Below are 13,351 nucleotides of genomic sequence, written 5' to 3' on the forward strand. Positions count from 1 at the left end.
TAAATTGTTTTGTGCAAGGAGATATGCTGGCATAAAAAGATAAAAGGCTTAAAATAGAAATTTCTTTTATAGTTCATGCTTTGAAGGCATTTAAGTCGTCGATATTTTTGGCACCTTTGTCAAGTTCTTTGGTGCCTTTGCTGGTGTCCGTGTTTACTTTTCAAGTGTTCGCAGACTGGAAATGTTAGATTCGGGCTGAAACAAAGTTGTTCCGTGCCGTCGAATTGATTCTCAAATTTTCTTGATATTACTTTTAAACGAGCCGAGTTTATTTCAGTTAAACTTGAGTGTCGATTAAATTGCGAGGCGATATCTTAGCTTATCTTGTCGCCTGCGGTTTGTCTTTAGAATAAAGGGTTTCTTCTTCAGTTAATTAAGATGTTTTTCTCGTTCGTCGACACGTTACTGTTTGCCATTCCTTCTCTTGGTAATTTTGTTGTTCGACTTACTCTTAAAAATGTATAAAGCCAGATAATTTCGAGGAAAAGAAATCATTTCAATGGAATTTTAAAAACATTTGTTGACATTTGGGAGAGCTCGAGACATCTACGGATACGTGGACTTATCAAAGACTCGTGTTTCCCTGACATTTTCGTTCTCCCAGACTTCCATGCACCTGTAGGTGCTTGTAAGACGCTTTTAGTTTTCAGAAACATGGGATGTGTTTTTATCTCCTAAATAGTGACGGTTATATCCCCATTACGCACGAGGGGAGAGGAACGAAAGTAACGGTAAATTAAAGGAATAGTTTTTGTCCATTGTAACATTATTGCAGTCAAAACTATAAGTAAAAATATAATTGTACCGGGAAAGGCACTTGCCTCTTTTATTTCAGTTGTTGACTACTTTTTTAAGGGAATCGCTCACAAGGCTTTACCCTTCGCTAAAACAAATCAAGAGGTAAAGGTAACCTTAATTAACGTATGGTGCTAGCTGGGACCAGTTCCTGGTAATTAGTTGTTGTGACAAAACAACCCGTTATCCTATTCAATCTGGAGACAAAAACTCACAATAGGTGGCAAACGTTTTGACTATTTGAAGAAAAGATTAACGCAAGCAGTTACAATCGATTAAACAGCCGTCTGATGTAGCTGGAAAAACAACTCTAAATAATTTTATTTGATGGTAAGTGAACTCGTGAAATTAGTAGAAACAGAATGGTAACATCAAATGAAGCAAGTTTTAAACTTCAAACTTCTTTATTTAACTTTATAATCTCTTAGATTGTGGATAATGGAATGTCCTTTTGTGTCTAGTAAGATATGTTATAGTTTAAAGGTTAGTTTTTTTTTCTTAAAGATAACAATTGGATAATTGTCGCAGTTTTAATATAAAACCTTTATTTAATTCTACGCCAGAAGGTACAGCGAGTTTTACAATTAATTCATGGTTAGAAGATCGTACTATTTGCAAATTGTTGTTAATTCGTTTCTTAGAGATTTCCCCTCAACGCGTTCCCCTCAGTTGGAATCAAGAATTGACAGAAACATTTTCTTTGCTCATATGTACTTTTCTTTTTTTAGAGATAACAATGGGGTCTTTTCGCATTCTACTTTTGATTATTTCAGGTAAGAGTGATAAGTAAAATTAGATCTTAAGTGACAATAATTCAAAAAGAATAGGAAACGATCTTCAACTATCGAATATCTGGACTCTGAGTTATATCATTTAGATTTTTTTATTTTTATGTAATATAAACCATCGAATAAGGGATATTATTCCCTATTTTTCCACTTTGTTTGGGCCAGATCCGAGTTGTCGCACGTATGCCCTGTTCCGGTAACGTGGAAAGCGCGCGCCCTAAAGGAAAGGCGCAATAGTGGAATAATATAGACCCAGTATAAAATTTGTATACACGAAATGTTACCAAAATCGTTGAAAAAGCGTGAACTGAGAAAATTAAATTTATGTATTGTTAAAAAATCAATGAAAAGTTTTACCTCGTTACACGCTGTATGATGCCGTCAAAAAGGATAATTCAATATAAATGACATGCAAGACTGAACACCATTGAACTTAACAAATTCGACGTTGTTTTTCAGTTTATTTAGGTACGATAGCCAAGGAAAGCAGACCGAAAAAGGCAAATGGTATAAAACACAACTCTGATGCTGAAACTGAACAGTCGCCATCCAGACGAGACTGGATTTATGGATGGCAACGTCAATCACAAGTTCCCGTGTACGTCCCTCCAATGGCGAGGTCCAACACTGGATTTATGCGTCAAGATGGCGATAACAACCGCGGATTTGCGGCTCAAAGAAAACCTGGTCCTGCTCTACCATCTATGCCACGCGCCACTGGGAACGGGTCAAGTTCACGAACACTGAACAAAGGGAGCGATGAAACAACTAAAATTAAAGAAACGAAGAAACCTTTGCCCGCAATAATTTATTCAGTAAAAGGTTATTAAAATTTAGATAATATTCAGGGATATTCAAAGTGAGGAAAGCAAAAGGCGGCAGCTACTTCAAATCATAAGTAAGCTAGCGAACATAAAAGTAAGAGATTTTAACTCTAAAAACACAGTAAGGTGCCTCTGTACAAGATGTTCAGAAATATCCTTCTGCCCCAGGTTACGATCTTGGGACGCGAACCCTTAACATCTTACAGGGCGATGGGAAGTGGGGGGGGGGGGGAGGAATGGGGGGAAGGGAGGGTGTGTCCAGGATGATACCTGTAACTTTTAGGGCTTGCCTGATCCAAGTTCTAACTCTACTCATTATCACAATTATTCCATTGATTTTTCGTGAAGGGGCGAACCAAGTTACCAATGGCCAAAAGAAGAGTTCAGCCACTAAACCAGGGAAAACAAGGTCACAGTCAAAGACATTACGTGACGACAGTTCAGCCGGTGGTGGAGGTGGAGGTTTGGGTTCTTTACTGAAGGGAGGGAACGTTCAAGGTGCTGTTGTCGAAAAAGGAATTGAAGTAATGGGAAAGCTGGTGGATAAACAGCTGCAGATTATTGATGAAGCACAGGAAAAGGCCGAAAATTTCTTGAAAAAGGAGGTTTGCTACAGTTGCACTGCTACTTCATATAATAATTAATATATTATCCCTCTTTCACAAAGAATCATTTCGCTGATTAACGAATATTGTTCGATGTAGCGCCATCTTGGTATCACGTTTGAGTCTGGGAAAGGCAACATTTTTCATACTGTTGTTACAAAAGTTAAGTTCAGTCTTTTAAATCGAAATTACAGAATCGAAAATCGAGCAATCGTAAGGCGGCTAAACTTTAACTGAACTTACCCGACATGCAGTCTGGCGGAGTGGCGGATCCAAAAGCACGAGTTCCAAAAGCACGATTATCTTATTTTTTGGCCTTGTGAATAATAGGTTATCGGCTGTGATTGGTCAAACCATAAATTTAAAGAACTCAAATCCATACCAGATACCATGCTTGTGTTGAAGTTTGATTTTTTCACAGATTAAGTTGGACATTGTTCCAGATAAAGCCTGGCAAACTGACGACATGTTCGTTCCAGCGGGTTACCATATGAACTCACACATCTCTAGTGACGACATCTCACCAAAGGAAGTCGGTGAACCACCATACACCTACCCAGCAGGCGTTGGGAACGTGCTAATGAACGGCTGTTGGGGGACTGGGTACCAGGAGGGAGATCCTTGTTACGCTGCAAGGTGGAAAATGGATGCCTGCTTGGTATGTTTATATGTCGTACCGTGATGGACTCTTTCGCTCTCGTCGCCAGAGCGCCTGTCTCTCTTAGTTGGCAGTGCCTGGCACGAGTGAGCAAGTGGCCGTGCATGGGGACAGATGATTTGATGGGCTAGATCGGACTTTAACTAAGAGAATTTTAAACCTAGCCAATCAAATCAACCGTTTGTACGTGATTTTAAAACGGTTAATTTAATTAGCTAGATTTAAATTCTCTTTGTTAAAGATCTAGCCCATCAAATCATGTGTCCCAAAAGCCACTTGTTCCTCGTGCCCCAGGCTCTGCCGACTAAGAGGGACAAGCGGCTCTAGGGACGAGACTGGGTTCTTGTGGGAGTGTGTCAATTTACATGTAATTGTGCACACCTCGTGGCGTTGGTAATTTGCGAAAATGACTGAAAATATAATTAAGTTCACGGCACTGTCTTTACAAGAATTTCCAGAAACGAAAGAATCACTTTGTATAAACCAAATTTATATTTTAATAGAAGCTAAACTTAGTAACAGCTTGAAAGAACCGTGTATACATGCACAACACAGAATTAACTTTTATTTGCTCTACAAAACGGTTAACGCGACAACCTCAGCATTACTGGATACTAACAGGTTTTATAATTTCTGGAGGTTTTGCCAGTACATGAAAATAAAACGACAAATGATTTACATGGAGGGTGAAGTAGGATAAACAGCACTCTTGTAAAAAGCCTGAAAAATGTTAATACCAGGATTTTTGTGCTATTGCAGAACTTAATCGATGGCGCGGCATTTATGGGTGTAGGGTTTGACGGGCGTGGTGAGTACAGTCCTGAATCAAGAAAAATGAGCATCGTACAACGGAACTGCGCCGGAAAAGCAACGTAAGAATATTCAACCTGTTTTCCTCTCGTTTAGCTGTGCGCTGCTCACTAGTGATTTGATATCACACCATCAATATAATTAGAGGTAACAAAATGCTTGAAGACTTTTTTGCATTGCATTCACTTATCCGGTCCTGATCGGTCCTTTAGGTACGATGATTACGACGTCCCGGATACAATGAATGTTCACGGTATTTACGACACTAAAGCGTCCATGGTGACTTTCGAGAGTCGCGGCGAGTTTCAAAAATACCTTTAGGAGGAGGCTGGGGTTTCTGGATCCTACTTTGGCTTCTATGCGGGCGTGAAGGCCGGCTGGGGGGAGTCTGAGACCCAAGCTAGCCAAACATACATGGCCCTTCTTCATGTTGACATCAACAGGTACTAAAGAATGTTTCTTGAACTGTAGCTATAGCTGCTGTTTTAAATAGAGCTTCTTTGTTGATCCTTATAAATACACCTTTCCTGTTTCAGATACGAGATCTTTATAGACGAGGTGAAGCCAAACGACCTAAGTGCGGCGTTTTTGAGAGAGTTCATGGGCCTACCGACCTCTTATTTTGCAGCTGGAGCGCCATTAAAATACTGTAAGTTATGCATGCATGGCGTGTCGCAAATTTCAACAGACTGGCAAAAGTTAACTAAGAGCTATTGCTGATGCTGCTTTTTCTAGAGATGTCGTTGTTGCTTAAGTTCTATGTATGCTTTTTACTTTTTTTTTTAGCGATTTATCTTTTATTTTAACCCACCGATTGATCTTCGCACGCTCACGCTGACCTAAGACATCGCGTGGTACAAAATTGAACGACTTTTTAGGTCTAACAACCAATCAACGTTTTATTTCAACCGCAATTAAACGTCGTGATTATCACTGTAGGTTTTCCTCATTTTTACCACGATAAAGCGCGTTGTATATAAATTGATCAGAGGATAACAAAATAAATAAACCCCTTTCTGGCATGGATTGCTGGTGTATTGGAGGATAATGCAATTAAAAGTAAAAAGCTCAAAGATTGTCCTTAAAATTTCACAGTTGCTTTCGAATTTTTGCTTCTCGGCCAACTGTTCACTTTCGGAGAATCTTTCAGCCTCGGGCATCTTTCCTTCAATACACCAATCGCCAGAAGGAGTTTATTTACTAACAATCCGTTCCTGGCAAACTTTTAGATTGCTTTACGTAATCGCTAGTATTCCGAACTTTTCTCAACTCTCGCAGTACTCAAAACCTGTTTTTCTTTCCAACAGTGGATTTCATTCAGAGATGGGGCACACACTACATCAAGTCGGCAAAATTTGGTGGTCAGCTTCAAATTCAAAAATTCATGGACGCAAGTGACGTTTCCAGTAAGAAAGAGTTTGCGCGAGAAATGGAAATGGAGTATAAATCCTTGTTCGCCAGCGTTGGAGCAAAAGAAAGCAGAAAAGAAGGACAATCACACAGGCAACAGACAAAAACAACATCGACATCAATTCTCGCAATGGGAGGAAACCAACAAATTGCCGCCATCTTGTCCGACGCATATTCACCAACTTTCAAAAACGAGTTTAAAGAATGGCTTGGCTCGATTCCTCAATATCCAAAACCTTTTCAGTTTCAGATGTCTCCCGTCACCAATCTACTAAATTTTCGCCTTCAGGATTTGTTTCCTGAAGAGAAAAGTAATTGGGGATGCGAGGGTAATGCCGCCAATCTTAAAGAAGAGGTAACGGCAAATGAGGAAAAGTTGAAGTTCTATGAAAAAGTGGACGGTAATGGAACACTTCAAAGGCACTACTGTCAGTTTGATAGCCGCAAGTCACTGGAGGAGGCAATAACCAGGAGAAGGATTAGCTTGACAAGAGCCATCGAGGTCTACATGAAAGAGGTAAAAACATTTTTGGACTTTTGAAATCTGAAAATAAGCCAAATTCATGATTGTTATACTGACTAAAACACGCCGGGCATCAATTTGGGAACACGCAAGTTAATATGTACAAAGTTTAAGTTGAAAGCGTGCCAGTGTTTTCTACATCCCTATAATAAAACGCCACTTTTTAGGTAATCAGAGCACGACCTCGCGAGTGTGGGGCGGGGTGAATCTTGTTTTTCTTACCCAGCATCAAAACTATCCTTAATATCATACATTTGCATATAATTGTTCTTGAACATTTAATTGTTCTGAGAAGATCAGTTCCCTCTAATGTTACTTCTGGCGTCCTTGCTCAACAATTAACATTGTTCGTCTATCCAGATAGCGCTTTGTAACGGAGATAAATATTTCAACAATAGTAAACACATTTGCTAAAGTAATACAACCTTTATGGACTGTTTAAAATTTTCGTGCTCTACTGTCCTTACCAGTACAAAACGTAACGTTTAAACAATCATTTTTTACGCACACTGGCAGAACAGAATAACTTTAATTATTACACGACAAAGGCGGTCCGAGGGCCAATAACTAAATCAGCCAATCAGATTCTTAATTTCCGGTCCCGCGAGGGCCGATATTTTCCAAGTATCGGACCAGGTTTTGTCCCGGATGATCCCGCGCTAATTCCCGCAAGATTTAGCGCAAGATTTTTGCAAGATTTTTTTTTTGCAAGATTTTTCCGGAGTTTTTAGCGGAGCTCCTAAGCGTAGCACCATAACCATGAAAGAAGGAACACTATCGAAATGAGTTTTCATGGTCAACATGGATAGCGGCCTGGTTCGCGGGCGCGTACGTACGGCGTACATACGTACTGAGTCGCGCAACATGGCGGCCATAGTTTGATGGTAGAAAGAGTGAAGCAAGGCCGTATAAAGGCGGCCTTTAAAATTTAAAGAGGTTTGAAAAGAAAACCAAGAAGCAATGAAACAAAATGTGGCTGAAAATTGCGTGTAGAAAGTAATCGACCGCCAAAAAAGTGGACATTGAGAGCAATAATCGATCGTTGACTTTCGTGTCTATCTGTAAAGCCAGCATCGTACATGAAGGAGCATTCGAAAGCTAAATCGGGTTGATATAATAAACAAACCATTTTATTGCACGGGGTAAAAAAAAAAAAACAAAAAAAAATGACCCTCTGGGATTTGAACTCACGACCTCCCGAGCCGCAGACTGGCACCTTACCGATTGAGCTAATCCGACAGACTCTGTAATGCACGTTGAATATATCCTATATCAATGTAATAGATATTGTGGAGTCTACTAAACTGCTGCGGAACTATAACAGGATCGCGAAACTATTTTCTATTGCTAGAAAGCAGATAATTTACTGTACTCTAAAGTAACTTTTCGTGCCATGAGTAATGATTATTATTTTTGTCGTACTGCTGACATTCAGTTTAACCGTGAGCTACACTCCTTTTTTTGTATAAGAATACAGTTTTTCCGACCTAGGCTGGATATTCTTATTTTTCTGCCGATTTTAGGCTGAAAATAGTCTTATGAACATTCTTAGAAAATACACGGGAAAATTTCGTTTGACATTTCCGTTTTAGCAAGTATTGGGTAATCAATTACAAGCGTTTGGTGTCCAGATCTGTGTCGTGTTACATCTTGTTCCATCGCTTTTCGTTGCGGCCAGGACGCGTCAGATAACAATTGGCCGTTTGGCTTTATACAAAGCATACCTCACAGAGATGCAATGATACAATTTAGGAAATGAAAACACCTGATTTTGTTCACCTAAAATATATTTAATTTTTTGTATTTACAAATTTTCAACTCAAAATTATATTCTTTTCAAAATCTCAGCCTCGGGTTTATTCTTGAGATATTCTTAAAAAATCACAAATTTCAGCCTCGATATTCTTATATACTAGATTCTTATAAAATAAAAAGAGTGTATTTAAATTTGTCTTGCACCTATAAACCGCTATAAACATTAGTACTTTGGCCGCTTATTCACTAGAACGAAAACATTGTAAGCTCCAGTGAAAATTAAATAAATGGGGAGCTCCGCTTTTAGGCGTGCCTAAATCTATATATTATTGCTTTGAAAATGAAATGACCTTAAACACAGAAATAATTATAACTCCTTTAGCGCGCGTAAAAGTTTTGCCGCACATTTTTTTCCACGACATCTTCTTCTTAGTTTCTTGCCCCCGGGTGGGAGATAGGGCCCCCGGGTGGGAGATAGGGCCGGATTCCACGACATCTACCGGGTAGCAATTCTCACTACACAAAGTTTCCAGTCGTGTAATAAATCTCTCATTTACCAAGCTTGCTCGGGACCGTACTGAGCGAAAATTGGGCCTCGGTCTTTTTTGCACGGACTTCGCTGCACTCAATCCGTACTGTCAAGACCTCGGGCCAATATTCGCCCAGTATGGCCCTCGCGCGTGGTTAATAAGACATATGTATTGTTGTTTCATCACCTGTGTGTAGTATCGTTACAAATTGCTTGTTGTTGCTGCTTTATTTTTATTCTAAGGGCCAGGACTCAATTACGGACATCCAACTACCACCATGTAGCACAGGAACCCCAGCAGCTGGCACAGAGCCCCCGGCAGCTGGTACAGGCAACCCAGCAGCAGGCACAGGGAACCCAAGTCAAGCCGACGCAGTTGTAAATCGTAGCACTCTAAGTATTCCTAGTTGGAAGCATATAACTAAAGACAAAGCGACATTCCGAATCATCTTCGACATGAGAAGTGATTTGAAAGGAACAAAAGACTTCAGCGACATTCCCAGAAATATGAGTCGTTTAGTGCGCTACGATGAAGGGAAATGGTTCACGGCTGATAAAGACGGGTCTTTTCACTTGTACAACGCCTTCAAGAATGGAAAGAGCGGAGATCCTCGCCAGAATAAAATGTCAATTCTGGGACTCGTGCTCTCTTTTAATCAAAATACCGGAGGGCTGTCTCTACTGTCACAAGATGCCGAGGGGTCAAGGCAGTTCTTCCCAGACCTCCACGATGCAGTGGTTGGACAAGAGCTGGGCCGAGCCGTTGTAGACTTTGACGTCTCGGCAGAAAAACGTGAAACCTTAGACGATCCTCCATGCAACGTGAAATGGTCAAATGCACTTCGATTTGATCCTACTGAGACCAAAGGAAAGTGTCTGCATTTCACGGCTTCCAGTGAGGGGAACATTTTTGTGGTGTTTGCAACTTTGCCTATCGATAAGACCTCTTGGTATTATATCGAAATTACACCTAAGAAAGTGGCAATTTACAAGGTAAAAAAATCCTGGGCTAATACAAACGGATATCCCTCGTGTGCATTCTAAACAACAGCCACAACTTAAAGGACCCTTATAAGCCACGCCTTTGTTTTTGTTTACATACAGGATTTCGGTATTATATTTTACGCGGAGCTTGTCTAAAACGAAAGAAATCACTGTGAGTTAAAGGTAATTAAACAGGCTTTCCAGTAACACAACTTACAGCAATGTAACAAGAATTTGTTTCACCATGCAATTTAATTTTCATAATTTCGATTTCATCGCCGCGAAAATGGCGGAGGCTGACTAGGGTCCTTTAAAGCGATGAACAATATATATCTATTAAAGGAAAATGTTTTGATAAACTACCAAATTCGTAGAACTAACATTGATAGGTAGTCGTTAAAGAGAACATTAACATCTGAACTTATGTTACAGATTGCCTACGGTGGCAAGCTTTATAACATATCTTACATTAGTTTGAATAGTATCATGCTGTTAAACTTCAATTTCTAAATATGGTTTACAGTCCTAGCCACCGTCTACGTCTGAAGTATGCTCTATAATAACATACCGCTGTTTTATTGGCAGGGATTCGAACTCAAGACCTCCACCACAAATATAAATGCGCGGGGTCTGGGCGACCCAACCCTGCTTCAGTCCTACTTTGTTTGCGTCACCGAGACCAAATCAAGTACGCTTATTGAATATGGAAAAACACTGGGAACTACACAGAGCGGTGATGTCTACCTTAACATGTTAGACCTCGACAAGCCGCTGAATGCGCGTTTTTACGCATTTGGGAATGGTAACAAGGAGGCTGAGGTCATCGATGCCCATATAGTACCACGTGACCAAACAAAAGCCGAGTGCAAAGGTGACACGTTTATGGACCTGACCAGCAAGCTTTGCACGCAGCATTGTCACGAGGACTGTGACCCCTTATATGGTAAATAACGACTGTCTTTCGTATTTTGGCATGTTTTGAGCCATGGGTGTTTTGTCCTTGTCACAGTGTCACGCAGTGTGATCAACAAACAATGGTTTTTGCATGTCGGGCAGTTCTTTACAAGTTGAAAGTAAGTAATAAGAATTCAGTAAGTCCCTTACATATAGTGATATAAAGACGACAGCTTCATGAAAAAGCAAATCAATTCGAAATTAACAAATGTGAACGCTACAGCGTACACTATTGAATTATGGAAGCAAGCTAGAGCTTGGTTTGTATACGCTTGCGCCTTGCCACGACACATCAGCGCACGCGGCTTCTCCCGCCCTTAATTAAAGGCATTCATCAGTGTCCACCCAATCGTAATACTTGACCACACAAATTTCGACACGTTACGTTTCAGGTTGCAACACGCAGTCATCTGGGAATCCTTTACCAACGGAATGCAATGTCTGCCGGGTAGCAAAAGACAAAACAACAGGCAGCTGTCTTCCAGAGTGTCCGCCCGACAAATACCTCACAGCAGATAAACTGTGTCTTGATCTTAGCTGTAAGTTAACAGGGATCATGAATCCCGGGGAGTGGGATGTACATTGTGGGGGAGAGGGGAGCGTATGACATGGTGTTGGGTTTGGATGTAACAAGATGGCGAATGGGGGGGAGGGGATCAAACTTTAGGCGGAATTGTGTTCTAAGTTTTCTGAGAGTGGAGATTTTTGGAGTAATAGAAAGTTGGGGTACTTTTAGGCTTTTCAAAGTAAAATCGATAATAATAAAAGAGATATTTTGCACAACATTTAACTTGAAACAAAGTGATCCTTAATATTTGCTCCTTAATGGACCCTTAATGGCCCTTAATAGGCCATTTCCGAGTTACCCTTTGCCTCTACCTCAAAACAAGTCTACTTGCGAAACCATTCAAATGAAAATGAGCTTGATTTGCATGAAAATGAACCTGTAGGTGAAACTCATTTTCATTTGAATGGTTTCGCACGTAGACTCGTTTTGAAATAGAGGCAAAGGGTAACTCGGTAATGGCCTATTGATCCCAATATTTTTAATTTGTCATCACAGCTACCTACGATATGGAGTTTCCAGCCGGGGACGATGATGTAAGACGCGCAGTTGCCAGGGACATTCCTGAATTACCAGCTTTTACGTTGTGTTTTTGGATTCGTCTTCCTCAGGGCTACACAAAAAAGTCGTTTTTACAGTATCCCACGATCGACTATCTAAACGGAGGCGTTACATTTTATCTCGCTTTAGGAGGAAAAGAACCCGACATAGAATTGGATTTTGTCTTTGAGAAAGGATGGGGAAATGAGTAAGTCATTGATTTTTTGTTTAATAGGGCCGCTAGAAGTTACCATTTACCCTCTAGAAGATGATTTTCCTGCCTCTTCCCCAGGCGTCCTCTTCCTTGGTCGTGCAAGGTTCGCTTAGCGTTGTGGGACTGACTTGCACGGTTCGCTTGGTGTTGTGGGCCTGATGCGGACGGGAACCTAACCATCAACTCCCGCGCTTTTTGTTTTCCCGCCTCAACCAACCGGCCTATCGGCGCCTGGGGACGAGGCAGATGGTTATCCATGTTCTATAAGAAAATGATGCACGATTGAGGTCTAGAAAAGCTGCTATTAATTAGGCATTCAGCTGCTTAACCAGAACTTACATTAAAAACGAGCACAGAACTTACAAGACTCGCCGCCGCTTACGGCAGTTATAAATACATCAAAGCATCTTCTCTTTGATGACTTCTTCATTAACAAAAGAACACACTATTTCATTCATATTTCCAGTTTTAGCCTCGTTATGTGTTTTGTCCAATGAGCGCGCGTGAAAATTAATAGATGGTTTATAATGCCTGATACACAGCGTCCGATTTTATACCACGTGATGTGTTTTCTCCAATGAGAGCGCGCGGAAATTAGTTGATGGGTTACATTTATTCATATTTTTCTTGATAGTAACGTCTATCCATATTTAACTTCGCTTCAGGTTACCACTGACCATTTTAACAGACCAAAACTGGCACCAGATATGCATCACCTGGGCAGGTCACAGTGGCGTGACTATACAATATCTGGATGGCGTGCGAAAGATTGCCGACACTCGATATATCGGCTCCCTGGGGGGTGGAGGAGAACTGAAAATCGGCCACGCCACAGACTTTGCTTATCAAATAACAGGCCTAAATCTGTGGGACAAAGTCATAGCTCCTGAAGAGATTACCTTGTTTGCCCAAGCGTGCGAGAAAGGCAATGGAAATGTCAAGACTTGGGCAGATTTTTACGATTTGGCCAGGGCTGAGAACGTAACCATAGTTACGCCTTCAGCTTGTCGTGTCGGCGGTCAAGAGAGCGCTCAGTGAACGAGAAAGATGTACTTTCCGAAATAATTAAAATTGATTAGAAATAATGAACAAAGTTGTCAGCTATTGCTGTCCCTGAACTTGCTTATATTAGTGATAATGAGATGCGAGTTGATGTAGCCTGTTCCAGGCTCTCGGTTTGTGGAGAAGAGCGAAAAAAGCGGGCGAGCGCGGAAAAGATGAGCGGGGAAGAAGGGGCGCTCGTCTTCCCCACAAGCCGAGCGCCTTGAGTTGATGTGGTGAATTAAGTGCAGGCGTCTGCTTCAAAGCAAACAAATAAACGGCGGGGGAGTTGGTTTCCGTAGAAACTGAGAAAAAAAGTGAAAACACTAACTAAAGCGATATCGATTATGTGATAT

At 40.8% G+C, this 13,351-nt stretch overlaps 1 pseudogene across 1 annotated transcript; it reads left to right on the plus strand.

Annotated features, from left to right (window-relative positions):
* Positions 1 to 1,389: 1,389 nt before the first annotated feature.
* LOC144659814 (uncharacterized) lies at positions 1,390 to 13,109 on the plus strand (annotated as a pseudogene). Its single transcript, XR_013571966.1, has 13 exons — positions 1,390 to 1,568; positions 2,043 to 2,405; positions 2,756 to 3,012; positions 3,434 to 3,670; positions 4,430 to 4,542; positions 4,693 to 4,923; positions 5,017 to 5,129; positions 5,788 to 6,407; positions 8,941 to 9,690; positions 10,267 to 10,624; positions 11,028 to 11,174; positions 11,699 to 11,948; positions 12,620 to 13,109. The product of XR_013571966.1 is annotated as an uncharacterized LOC144659814 (transcript).
* Positions 13,110 to 13,351: the final 242 nt, after the last annotated feature.

This window comes from Oculina patagonica, chromosome 1 (assembly GCF_052425735.1).
Source record: "Oculina patagonica isolate OP01 chromosome 1, crgOcupat, whole genome shotgun sequence".
Classification (NCBI taxonomy): domain Eukaryota; kingdom Metazoa; phylum Cnidaria; class Anthozoa; order Scleractinia; family Oculinidae; genus Oculina; species Oculina patagonica.